Raw genomic sequence first — 12,625 nt, 5'->3', positions numbered from 1 at the left:
ATTTTGATATTGAATATATCAAAGGAGAAGCTAATTCTTTGCCTGATTTTCTCACCAGAGAGTTTCTTCAAAAATGTCACCCAATCTCCGAGGTAAAGGAAAAGGAAAAATAGGAGAACCATCAAAAATCCAAAATTTCTCAAAACCAATTAAGTCATGGTACGAAATTTGCCTTGAAGAAGAAAATGAGAGATTGTCATCCTCATCAAAATCCTCCAAAAATGCATCATCCAAATGAAATTGTTTCACTGATGGTTGTGACACTAATTAAAAATTTGACTTAAGGCAAGCGCACCTATCAAATAGTAGTATAGTTATGGTTAGACCGAAAATATCGTATCCACGAGGACTAAAAGTACTAGTAATTACTATCTTTTTATTATCTAGCTTAAGAGTTAAAGGGCGTTTTTATACTAAACTAATTATCTAATTAACTAAAGTAACGAAAGAGATTAAAGTTGGAAAACACTTTTGAAAAACCGATTGAGAAGACAATACCTAAGAAAGAATCCACCTGGACTTCACTTATTACCTTTGACTTAGACAATTTATTCACTTGACTTATTTCGTAGAAATCCCTGATTTATGTTAATATCCCTTTCAAGACTAAAAACAATTGACTCTAGGTTGATTAATCAAAATCTCTTTCTAATTAAAACCTCTATTGTCGCATTAACTCGATTTATGGATTCCCTTGTTAGATTTGACTCTAATCCGGAAGATTTATGTCATCCTATCTCTAAGATTGCATGCAACTCCTCTTAATTATGAATGATCTGCTCTTAAACAGAGGCTTTTCCTTCACTGAATAAGCACATCAAAAACCTGAATTAATATCCTGGAATATTAAAGAAAAAATTAAAACTCACAATTAAGAATAAGAACAAGTATTTATCATATAAATCAAAGAGTAATAAGATTCGTCTTAGGTTTCATCTCCCTTAGGTATTTAGGGAGTTTAGTTCATAATAATAGTGGAAAACATCTCAAAGCTTGGAAAACAACAAAACATAAAGAAACCTAAAGAGTTTTTAGGAAATTGGATGGAAATCTTTAGTCTTGATGTAGATCCTGGCTCCGAGGTGATTCTGATGGCTATTCTCGAATATTTTCTGCCTCCAACTCTGCGTGTACCCTCTAATCCTCTTCTAGGGTGTTTATATAGGCTTTAGAATGCTTCAAACCCTCAAAAGTGGCCTTTTCCAAGAAGAATTAGACTTGGGCTCGACAGGGACACGGTCGTGTGCCATACCCGTGTGCAAGTGCTCAAACCGTGTGCAATTCTGACCTGGATTAATGTCAACACGGCCATGACACACGGGCCTGTGGATCACTCGTGTGAAAGTGCCTAGGCTGTATGCAACACTGTTTTAAGCCCAATTTGTCCCTTTTTTGCCCGTTTCTCGCTCTTTTTGCTATTCTAAGCTCTCCTGAGTATAAAACATGAAATTAAACGTAAGAGCATCAAATTCACTAAAACCAAGGAAAAATTATTCATAAATATGCCAAACATGGGGTAAAAATATGTATATATTACGGTTTATCAAATATCCCCACACTTGAGCATTTGCTTGTCCTCAAGCAAAATCCTCAACTCACAATCAAAATAAATTCTTCTCAACTTATAATTCTCATAAATAATGTTTCAAAATAATCCACAAGCAGTCACACATTGAAAATTTAACTAAAATAACATTAAGGTTTCAAATAGTCGAGGTTGAGCATTTTAATCATAAAATTATAGGCATCCCCCTTTATCTAAGTAATTACCTTTAATTCCAAATTGACAAGGGTTGACATCCTCACTAAAGATTCACTGAAATCACTCAATGTGTTTAAGGTTCAATGATTAAGCTCTCATTAGTCAGACATGAAAAGTTATTACCATAGGCTTGCATGAAAATCAAATCTCCACCACTATAAATGAGATGATACACAAATCAAATGGTCTTTGAAGGGTTGTAATAGGGCTTTGGGTTAAGATGTGGATAAAGTCTGAAAAAGAAAATGTTAGAATCAAGATTAACTTGATAAATTAACTAGCTGGAAAAATAACTAACATCAATTGAATAAACATGAGCTTCATTTCGAATATGGAATTAAATACTTAAGCTCAAGAACAAAGAATTACTACCAATATGTATGTATGTATGTATGTATGTATGTATGTATGTATGTATGTATGTATGTATGTATGTATGTATGTATGTATGTATGTATGTATGTATGTATGTATGTATGTATGTATGTATGTATGTATGTATCTTTGTTTTTTTTTTGTTTTTTTTAAGAATAAGAACAAGTAATTGTAAGAGAAAATTATAAGATTCGAATGAAAGAAAATAGTTAGGCAATTAACCAAATCAATTCTCAACAAAAAGGGACTCAATGAATTAGGAGAAATTCTCAACGAATCAAAAAGTATGATATAGGGGTTAAAATTTAGGGTAAAAATAAAAAAAAATTGTTTGTTAAGCTCAAAGGGGTTCACTAGGGGTTAATTATGAGGGTAGGCTTTTTATGGGGTAAATGGGTTAAAACCTAAGTGCCTTTATCATTTTAGTATATCAAATCAAGGGTGTGGTCTCGACATGTATAATCGATGCAAGTTCTAAAATAACAAATAAACGTTGACACACTCATAACAAATAAAATCAGTGAGCAAGAAAGATATATGCTCTAAAAAGGCTCAAAATCTCACGAAAATTATGGGTATTTGATGTTAATCCTTGTAAACTCAAAACTTTAAGATAATACCTCAATTCAGGGAAACAACCTAAGAAATTTATTTCTCAAAAGTCAACTCATCATGCTTGATTCCCTAATGTCTTAAAGTTTAAACAATAAATGCACAATTGCCTATGGTTTAATTCAAAACATATCAATAAAAATCATAGATCAAACCGAATTTACTCTAATAATGATATGAGAAAATTATTTAAGAACAAGAAAAAAATTCAGGGATTTTCTGATAATCACATAAATAACCTCCCTACACTCAAGGTGTACATTGTCCTCAATGTACAGAGATAGATAATAGCAATATAAGCATAAGATTAGAAGAGAGGGAGAGAATCGAAACTGCCCTGAATTTGGATGTGATCCTTGAAAGAGCGGGAATAGGTTTAGAAGCATTGAAAGTGATGTGTATGTGACATGTAGATAGATGTGAAGGTGGTGGTAGAGATTGGGTTCCACAATCACAGTGCCCAGCGAAGAGGTTATCGTGGTGGTCGGTGTCGTGGTGGCTATGGTCGTGGTCGAGCATGACATGGCGGTCGTGGTCGAGCATGACATGGCAGTCGTGGATGATTGTATGTGTATGCCTTAGTAGTACCCATTGACTGAACCTTTTGAAACTGCGATACCATTGATAATATTAATGGGATTTATATGTATATGGTTATTAGGGTTAGTAATAATGAAATAACTAGATAAAATAAAATTCAAATTATACTAATAAAAGTCTTGTAAGTAATTGATAATAAAAGTACAAAAGAAATGCCAAAATAAAAAGAAAATAAAAAGAAAAGCAATTTAAAAATTAGATGGACTTAATAGTCCTCGTCGATGGCTGGATCGTGCGGTGGTGGTGCTGGAGGCAATATGTGAAAATGTTGGCAGATTTGTTGTAGCGTCGCCTCGATGCTGTCGAATCGCTAAGTGCAATACTACTCAAAACGATGAAGGTGGTCAGAAACGTCAGATATTGAAGTAGCTACATGAACTGGTCGGTGGCTCGGTGGTGGCTATAATGGTGGGTCCTCTTGAAATGCAGGGATATCATCAGGAGTATCCTCGGCGCCATCCTCATTTGTAGCTCGTGCAAGTCGGTACTGGGGAGGGTCGAACCCACTACGACGCTTAATCATCCGCATATGGAGCATACTTTGGATGCCCTTTGGGGACATCTGGCCAATGAGAGTGAGCGATGAAGACTGCGCTACTGTATTCAGGAGCCCAAAATATCGTGCTAAACGAGTCACATATGGGCAGGTGCTGATGACTCCCTTTTGGTGTCGTTCTGTCTGATGTCGAAAGGCAAGTGCAACGAAGTAAGCAAGATAATAAATATGTCCGTGGCTCATGCTCCATTGGAAGTATGCATCGTGAGTGTTGACGACGCCAGTGCTCTCTCGCCTTCTCGTTAATGTTTGTGCCAATAGAGCTGGAGCTAGAGCTGACGCCTTTGAACGACTAGGATCATAAATGCCTGTAGCAGGGCGGAGGTCTACCCAACACCCCTATGGCGACCGATGTATGTGGCAATAAAGGTGGAGGAAATGGTCGGTCTCCATAAAATCGTCAGTATAGAGTCCTAAGGCAGCTCCAAATTCGGGGACACTTAACTGATGTACTAGGCTGCCAAGGTGGAATTGAACTGTTCCTGGGTCGTCGTACTCTGCCATCACAGTCTGTAATTGAAAAGTTGAGCCGAGTTCCAATGTGAACTCCAAATAAGTCAGATCGATGATATCAAAGAAATGGTCCCACGGAGCTGTGGTGAAGAGGGCTCGTACAGAATCGGCTAAGTGGACTTTCTCTAGTGCGGCCTAATCAATAGAATGCCCCACACCAAGGGGTCAGGCACGTAGAATTTGGAATAGCTCTTCTTGGGGTCCTAGTGGGAATTGGAGGAATGGGTGCCGTATCTCGGTGGTGGGACCCGAGGAAGATGTCACTCATTTTCATTTTTTTGAGGTGGGAACCGGGGCTTTCTTACCTTTTGGGTTCGTCATTATGTCTGCAAAGAAAAGACTACGTTAGCAATAAAATAATCCCCAAAAATAGCATGGATAAATATCAAGCATGTTGAAATTTGATGCGTGATATTCATAACAGGTTTTAAAGATTTATAAATGAAACGTTATTGAGACTAACTTATTATTACGATTAAGGCAAGTGTACCTATTGAACAGTAGTATAGTTCAGCAAGAACGGATTGTCGAACCCAAAGGAACTACGAGTACTAGTATTTACTTCCTTTTTATTATCTTGCCTAAGAATAATGGGGTTTGTTTTAACTAACTAATTAACTAAACTAAGAATTCACAGAAAATAGAATTGGAGAATTACTTTTGGAAAAACGATTGAATTAAGACAATACCTAAGGAAAAATCCACCTAGACTTCACTTGTTATTTGACTCTGAATCGGACGATTTATTCATTTGACTTGATCCGTAGAAATCCCTAAGTTATATTATTATCTCTCTTGAGACTAACAACGTCTAACCCTAGGTTGAATAATTGAAATCTCTTTCTAATTAACTCCCTAGGGTTGCATTAACTCGATCTATGGATCTCTTTATTAGGTTTCACCCTAATCCAGCAAAATCTTGTCACCCTATCTCTAGGTGCACAATCAACTCCGCTTAGTTATTACAAATGTATTCTTAGACAGGGTCTATTCCTCCTCTGAATAAGAGCTTAACTTGAATCAATATCCTGGAATATCAGAAAAAGAATTAAGAACATATAATTAAGAACAAGTCAAATATTTATCCTACAATTCAGATAATAATAACAAGATCCGTCTTAGGTTTCATTCCCCCTTAGGTATTTAGGGGTTTTAGTTCATAACTAAAAAGGTAAACATCTTAGAAGAATAATGAATACAAAACATAAAGAAAAACCCAAAACTCCTGAAGGGAAATTGAGGGGAGATCTTCAGTCTTGATGATGAATCCGGCTTCTAAGATGGATCAATCGGCTTTCCTTGAGCAGTTCCCTGCTTCCTCCTTCATGTGTTCTTTTTCTTCCTCCTTTAGGGTGTATTTATAGGCTTTAGAATGCCTAAGAACCCTCAAAATTGATCTTTTTCGAATTGGACTCAACTTGGGCTCTACAGGGACACGCCCATGTGCAATTACTTCAGGCTGTGGTCAAGCGTGTTAAATAGGTACGGACGTGTGGTCCACCCGTGTGAGTCGTGCTTCGATTCTGCCAAATTAACACGGCCATGTGGTCTACCCGTGTGAGGAAGTCTAGGCCGTGCTGATTTCGTACGTTGGCCTATTTTCTCCGTTTTTGGCCCGTTTGCCGTTCCTTTTACTCTCCTATGCTCACCTAAGTGTAAAACATGAAATTAAGGCATTAGGAGCATCGAATTCACCAAATCTAAGGAAAAATCATCCATAAAATGTACTAAGCATGGGATAGAAATATGTATAAATTATGGTTTATCAAATACCCCCACATTTAAGCATTTTCTTGTCCTCAAGCAAAATCCTCAACTTATAATCAAACTAAATTCTTCTCAACTTATAATTCCTATCAATGATGTCTCAAACTAATCCATAAGTAGTCATACATTGAGAATTCAAGGAAAAGAATATTAGTGCTTTAAACATTCCAAGTTGAATATTTAATCACGAAAAACTTAGGCATCTCCCCTTATCTAGGTGGTTACCCTCGATTCGAAATCTCACAGAGTTTAACATCCTCACTAAAGATTCACTCAAATCACTCGAAGTGTTTAAGGACAATGAAATTAGCACTCATTAGTCAACATGAAAAGTTATTACCATAGGCTTGCATGAAAATCAAATCTCCACCACTATGAATTGAGGTGGTACATCAATCAAAAGGTCTTTAAAGGGTTGTAACGAGGCTTGGTTAGGGGGTATGGTCACAAGCTGAAAGAGAAGGTTAGAATCGAGATTGAATTGAAAAATTACTTAACTAGAAAAAGATTTAATCATCACTTGCGTACAACAAAGCTTCTTCTTAGAATAGGACATTTTAATACTTAAGCTCAAAAACAAAAGATTACTACTAATATGTATATATATATTTTTTAAATAATAACAAGTCAAATAACATAGACTAACTATTAAGAACCAGACATAGCTGAGCAACTATTTCAATTCAAATCTCGACAAAAATAGGGATCAAATTAATTTAGGGATTTCAACAATAATGAGTTATGGGTTAATATTAAGGGTAAATAAATGAATGGGTTGTTAGGCTCAAGGGGGTTCACTAGGGGTTAATTGTGAATGTAGGCTTTTCATGGCATGAGTGAGTTAATCCTTAGTGCCTCTATCATCTTGACATATCAAATCAAATAGTGTGGTCTTGACATGCATAATCAAGCAAGTTCTAGAATAAAAAATTCGATATTGACACACTCAAAGAAATAATAAAAGTGAACATGAAGGAATTAATAGATGCTCTTGAAGGCTCAAGATCTCACAAAAAATTCTGGCTTTTTGATGTTTAAACTTGTGGATTTCAATTCAAGATAATACCTAAACTTGGGGAAACAACCTAAAATTTTAAATTCTTAAAAATCAACTTATCATGCTTAATTCTCTAATATCTTAAAGTTTAAATAATCAATGCATTAATGCCTTTGTTGCTTCCTTGTATATTCGTGAAATCTCATAGGCATTAGCTCGCCATTCATCTAACTCGTTCAGCTGCATCAATCTCCTTTGACCTACGAGTTTTGGGTCAAAGTTTAGGAATTTTATAGCCCATAATACTTTATATTCTAATTCAAATGGTAAATGACAACTCTTCCCATAGACAAGTCTGTAAGGGGATGTTCCTATGGGTGTCTTAAAGGCGGTTCTATAGGCCTATAAAACATCGTCTTTGAATAGTGTAGGCCAATAAAAACCTGATTTGAGTGTTTTATGTACGGTCTTAGTTCCACTGTAATGTCCCCCAGTCGGTCCTGAGTGGCAGTGCTCCAAAATTTTAATTACTTTTGTCTTTGTAACACATCTTCGAATTACTTGATTTGCACATATACGAAAAAAGAAAGGTTCTTCCCAAAAATAGATTTTCACATTAGTAAAGAATCGCTTCTTTTGCTGATGTGTCAACCCTTTTGGTATAATGTTAGCTGCTAAATAATTCGCAATGTCTGCAAACCAAGGTTCCTCAGAGTCAGAGATAGCAAAAAGTTGTTCTTCAGGGAATGAGTCATTTATTTCCTGTTCGTTCAATTCACTGAGATGTGGGTTCTCTAATCTAGATACATGATCTGCTGCAAGATTTTCTGCTCCTTTCTTATCTTGAATCTCTAAATCAAATTCCTGCAATAATAAAATTCATCTTATTAGTTGAGGTTTTGCATCTGTTTTAGTAAGGAGGTATCGAAGAGCTGAATGGTCAATGTAAATGACAACTTTAGATAATATTAGATAGGGTCTAAATTTATCGAATGTAAAAACCACAGCCAATAATTCTTTCTCAGTCGTCGTATAATTTTCTTGTGCAGCTGTCAATGTTTCTCTAGCATAGTAAATCGGTTGAAAGTGCTTGTCTTTCCGCTGTCCAAGAACCGTTCCTACTGCAAAATCACCCGCATCACATATTAGTTCAAAAGGTAAATTCCAATCAGGTGTAACAACAATTAGAGCTTTAATTAATTTATCCTTAAGAGTATTGAACGCTTCTAAACACTTCTGACTGAAATTGAAGGGTACGTTTTTTTCTAGCAAATTCGTTAAAGGCTTAGCTATTTTAGAAAAGTCTTTAATAAATCGTCTATAAAATCTAACATGACATAAAAAACTAAGAATAGCCTTAACTGTAGTAGGAGGGGGTAATTTCTCAATAGTTTCAACTTTTGCTTTATCAACCTCGATTCCCTTACTAGAAATTTTGTGGCCTAACACAATCCCTTCATGAACCATGAAGTGACATTTTTCTCAATTCAGTACAAGATTAGTTTCATCACATTTAGTTAAAACTCGTTTTAAATTTTTAAGGCAGAGATGGAAAGAGTTACCAAATACCGAGAAGTCATCCATGAATACCTCTATAATATCGACATTCATCGATAAGCAAATGTACCGTGTTGACATGTGAATGTCATTTTCTCTTGATCCTCAAGAGCTATTGGGATTTGGAAATTACCGGAAAGTCCATCAGGAAGCAATAATACATATGTCCAGGTAATCTTTCCAACATCTGATCAATGAATGGTAGGGAAAGTGATCTTTTCTTGTGGCATCATTCAATTTCCTATAGTCAATGCAGACTCTCCATCCTGTGACTGTTCGTGTTGGAATTAATTCGTTCTTCTCATTGGCCATGATGGTCATGCCTCCTTTCTTAGGAACAACCTGCACAGAGATAGGATATATAATTCTAGTATCTAGAAGTTTAATTACCTTAGCTTTTACAACTTCTTTCATGTTAGGATTCAACCGTCTTTGCGCTTGCACACAGGGTTTGAGTTCATTTTCCATTAAGATTTTATGTGTACAAAAAGAAGGGTTAATTCCTCTTATGTTAGAAATCTTCCAAGCTATGGCTCTTTTATGCTCTTTTAAAACTTTGAGTAACTCGTCCTTTTCGGTTGGCTATAAATTTGAAGCAATAATTACTGGTAATGTGGAATTATCTCCAAGAAACGCGTATTCCAAGTGATCTGGTCATTGCTTTAATTCCAATTTAGGCAGTTCTTCAACAGAGGGTTTTAATTTTACTTTATTGTTTACCTCAATACCCTCGGAGTTCTTCTGTCTTAATGAAGGTTCATCGGAATTTAGCTCAGCTTTTATCTTACCTATCTCAGCATTATCATAATTTACCTCCTCTCCTTGGATAAGACACAGTTCTAACGTGCCCTTATGTATGATTTCCTGCAAAGAGTCTTGAGTAGCATGATCAATAGAGTCAATGAAATAACATGAGTCATCCTGTTCCCTAGAGAAGCTCATAGTATCATAAATTTTGGAAATAATCTCTTCGTCACCTACTCGAAGCACAAGTTTACCATCACCTATGTCAATAAAAGCCCTAACAGTGGCTAAGAATGAATGACTTAAAATTAAAGGTACCTCAACATCCTCATCCATGTCAAGCACAACAAAATCAACAGGGAATATAAATTTGTCTACTTTTACGAGTACGTACTCTATAATACCTCTAGGATATTTAACAGATCTATAAGCTAGTTGAATACTAATCCTAGTGGGTTTTGGTTCCCTAAGACCAAGTTGTTTAAACATTTTATATGGCATCAAATTAATGCTAGCACCTAAATCAGCTAGTGCCTTCTCGACATTCAAACTACCAATTAAACAGGGAATAGTAAAACTTCCTGGATCTTTCAGTTTGGTTGGTAGTTTATTTTGGAGTATAGCCGAGCATTCTTCGTTGAGTTCTACTATAGATAAGTCTTCAAACTTCCTTTTATTTGTTAGAAGCTCCTTTAAAAATTTTGCATATGTAGGCATCTACGAGATAGCTTCAACAAAAGGTAAATTAATATGTAATTGTTTAAAAAGTTCAAGAAATTTACCGAATTGTGTATCCATACGGTCTTTCTTCAACTTTTCTGGGTATGGGATTGGTGGTTTATATTCCTTCAACACCGATTTTTCATTATTTTAGGGTTTTTCCTCCTCACCTTCTTTTCTGTCAGCTTCTGGTTGTAGCTTCTTTTCAGATTCAGCTAACACCTTACTACTCCTTAATGTAACTTCTTTCACATGCTCTTTTGGATTGGGTTTGGTATTGCTAGGTAGGCTCCCTGGTAGTCTTTCTGAAATCATCTTAGCCAGCTGTCCTATTTGATTCTCGAGTCCTTGAATTGATGCTTGCTGATTTTTAAGTGCAGTTTCAGAATTCTGAAAACGAGTCTCTGCTGCTGAGATAAATTTTATCATCATCTCCTCAAAGTTTGGCTTTTTCTCTGGCTGGTGCGGTTGTTGTTGGAAGCCTGGAGGGGTAGTGGTCTTTGAGTTCCTTGGCCTCCCCATGAAAAATTTGGGTGGTTCCTCCAACCTGCATTATAAGTGTTACTATAAGGAGTATTTTGAGGTCGAGGATTATTATCCATATAGTTCATTTGCTCATTCTCCATGGTAGGGCCGTATGATGGATAGTCCAAATTGTTTATTCCACCTCTAATTGTATCACACTGCATTACTGGATGATCCTGTGAGGAGCCAATCAAACCATCAATTTTACTATTCAAAAGTTCTACCTGCTTAGAGAGTATAGTAACCGAATGACGTTAAAAACGCCAACTGCTTTTGTTGACTTTGTCCTCATGACTTGCCATTGATAGTTATTCAGTGACATCTCTTCTATAAATTCATAAGCCTCTTCAGGTGTCTTATTATTAATAGTCCCACCAGCAGCTGCGTCAATCATCTGTCTACTTGAGGGATTCAAACCGTTGTGGAAAGTTTGAACATGTAGCCAAAGGGGTAAGCCATGGTGAGGGCACCTTTTCAATAGGTCCTTGTATCTCTCCCATGCATCATAAAATGTTTCTAAATCAATCTACACAAAAGAAGAAACATCATTCCTTAATTTACCTGTTTTAGCCGGCGAAAAATATTTTAGTAAAATTTTTTTGGTCATTTGTTCCCAAGTTGTGATTGACCCTCGAGGTAACGAGTTCAACCAATGTTTAGCTTTGTACCTCAATGAGAATGGAAACAACCAAAGGCGAATGACATCATCAGAAATGCCATTGATCTTAAAAGTGTCGCAGAATTCCAGGAAATTTGCTAAATGAGTGTTTGGATCCTCTTCCTGTAAACCATCAAACTGAACAAACTGTTGTATCATCTGAATTGTGTTAGGTTTCAGCTCAAAATTATTTGCAATGACAGCAGGTCTAACTATACTCGATTCAGTTCTTGTTAAAATAGGTTTAGCATAATCGTACATAGTACGAGGAATAGGATCCTGATTTACTGGGTTTGCAGCCATAGGAGGTAACGAATTATTTTGATTATCATTCATCTCCTTGGTTGTGGGTTGAATATCATCCTCTTGCCCTTCCTCTATGTATCGTAGGCTTTGCCTTATTTCTCTTTGGTTTCTGCAAGCTATGCTTTCGATCTCACTATCAAAAAGTAGAGGTCCTGACGGGTTTCTTCTAGTCATAAACTATAAAAACCTGCCAGAAGTAAATAAAAGAAAATTTAGTAATTTAAGCAAAATTAAAAAAAAAGTAATTTGCAGTAAAAATAAAAAAAATAGCTAAAGTAATAAAAATTAAGAGTTCCTAATATCTTAGTCCCCGGCAACAGCGCCAAAAACTTGATGGTCGTGAAACTAACTAAAAATTCGATTTAAGCCAAGCGCACTTATCGAATAGTAGTATAGTTAAGGTGAGACCGGAAATATCTATCCACGAGGACTAAAAGTACTAGTAATTACTATCTTTTTATTATCTAGCTTAAGAATTAAAGGGCATTTTTATACTAAACTAATTATCTAATTAACTAAAGTAACGACAGAGATTAAAGTTGGAAAATAGTTTTGAAAAACCGACTAAGAAGACAATACCTAAGAAAGAATCCACCTAGAATTCACTTACTACCTCTGAGTTAGACGATTTATTCACTTGACTTATTCCGTAGAAATCCCTGATTTATGTTAATATCCCTTTCAAGACTAAAAACAACTAACTCTAGGTTGATTAACCGAAATCTCTTTCTAATTAAAACCCCTATTGTCGCATTAACTCGATCTATGGATTCCCTTATTAGATTTGACTTTAATCCGATAGATTTATGTAGTCTTATCTCTAAGGTTGCATGCAACTCCACTTAATTATGAATGATCTACTCTTAACAGGGACTTTTCCTCCACTGAATAAGCACATTAAAAACCTAAATTAAGATCTTGGAATATTAAAGC

General features: G+C 35.8%; 1 non-coding gene across 1 annotated transcript; it reads left to right on the top strand.

Annotated features, from left to right (window-relative positions):
- Positions 1 to 11,180: 11,180 nt before the first annotated feature.
- On the top strand, positions 11,181 to 11,287 carry LOC128284649 (small nucleolar RNA R71). Its single transcript, XR_008275071.1, has one exon. It is a non-coding gene; the product is annotated as a small nucleolar RNA R71 (small nucleolar RNA).
- Positions 11,288 to 12,625: the final 1,338 nt, after the last annotated feature.

Source organism: Gossypium arboreum, chromosome 11 (assembly GCF_025698485.1).
Source record: "Gossypium arboreum isolate Shixiya-1 chromosome 11, ASM2569848v2, whole genome shotgun sequence".
Lineage (NCBI taxonomy): Eukaryota > Viridiplantae > Streptophyta > Magnoliopsida > Malvales > Malvaceae > Gossypium > Gossypium arboreum.
Note: the sequence above shows the minus strand (reverse complement) of the source record. Positions and strands in the feature narration are given on the sequence as shown.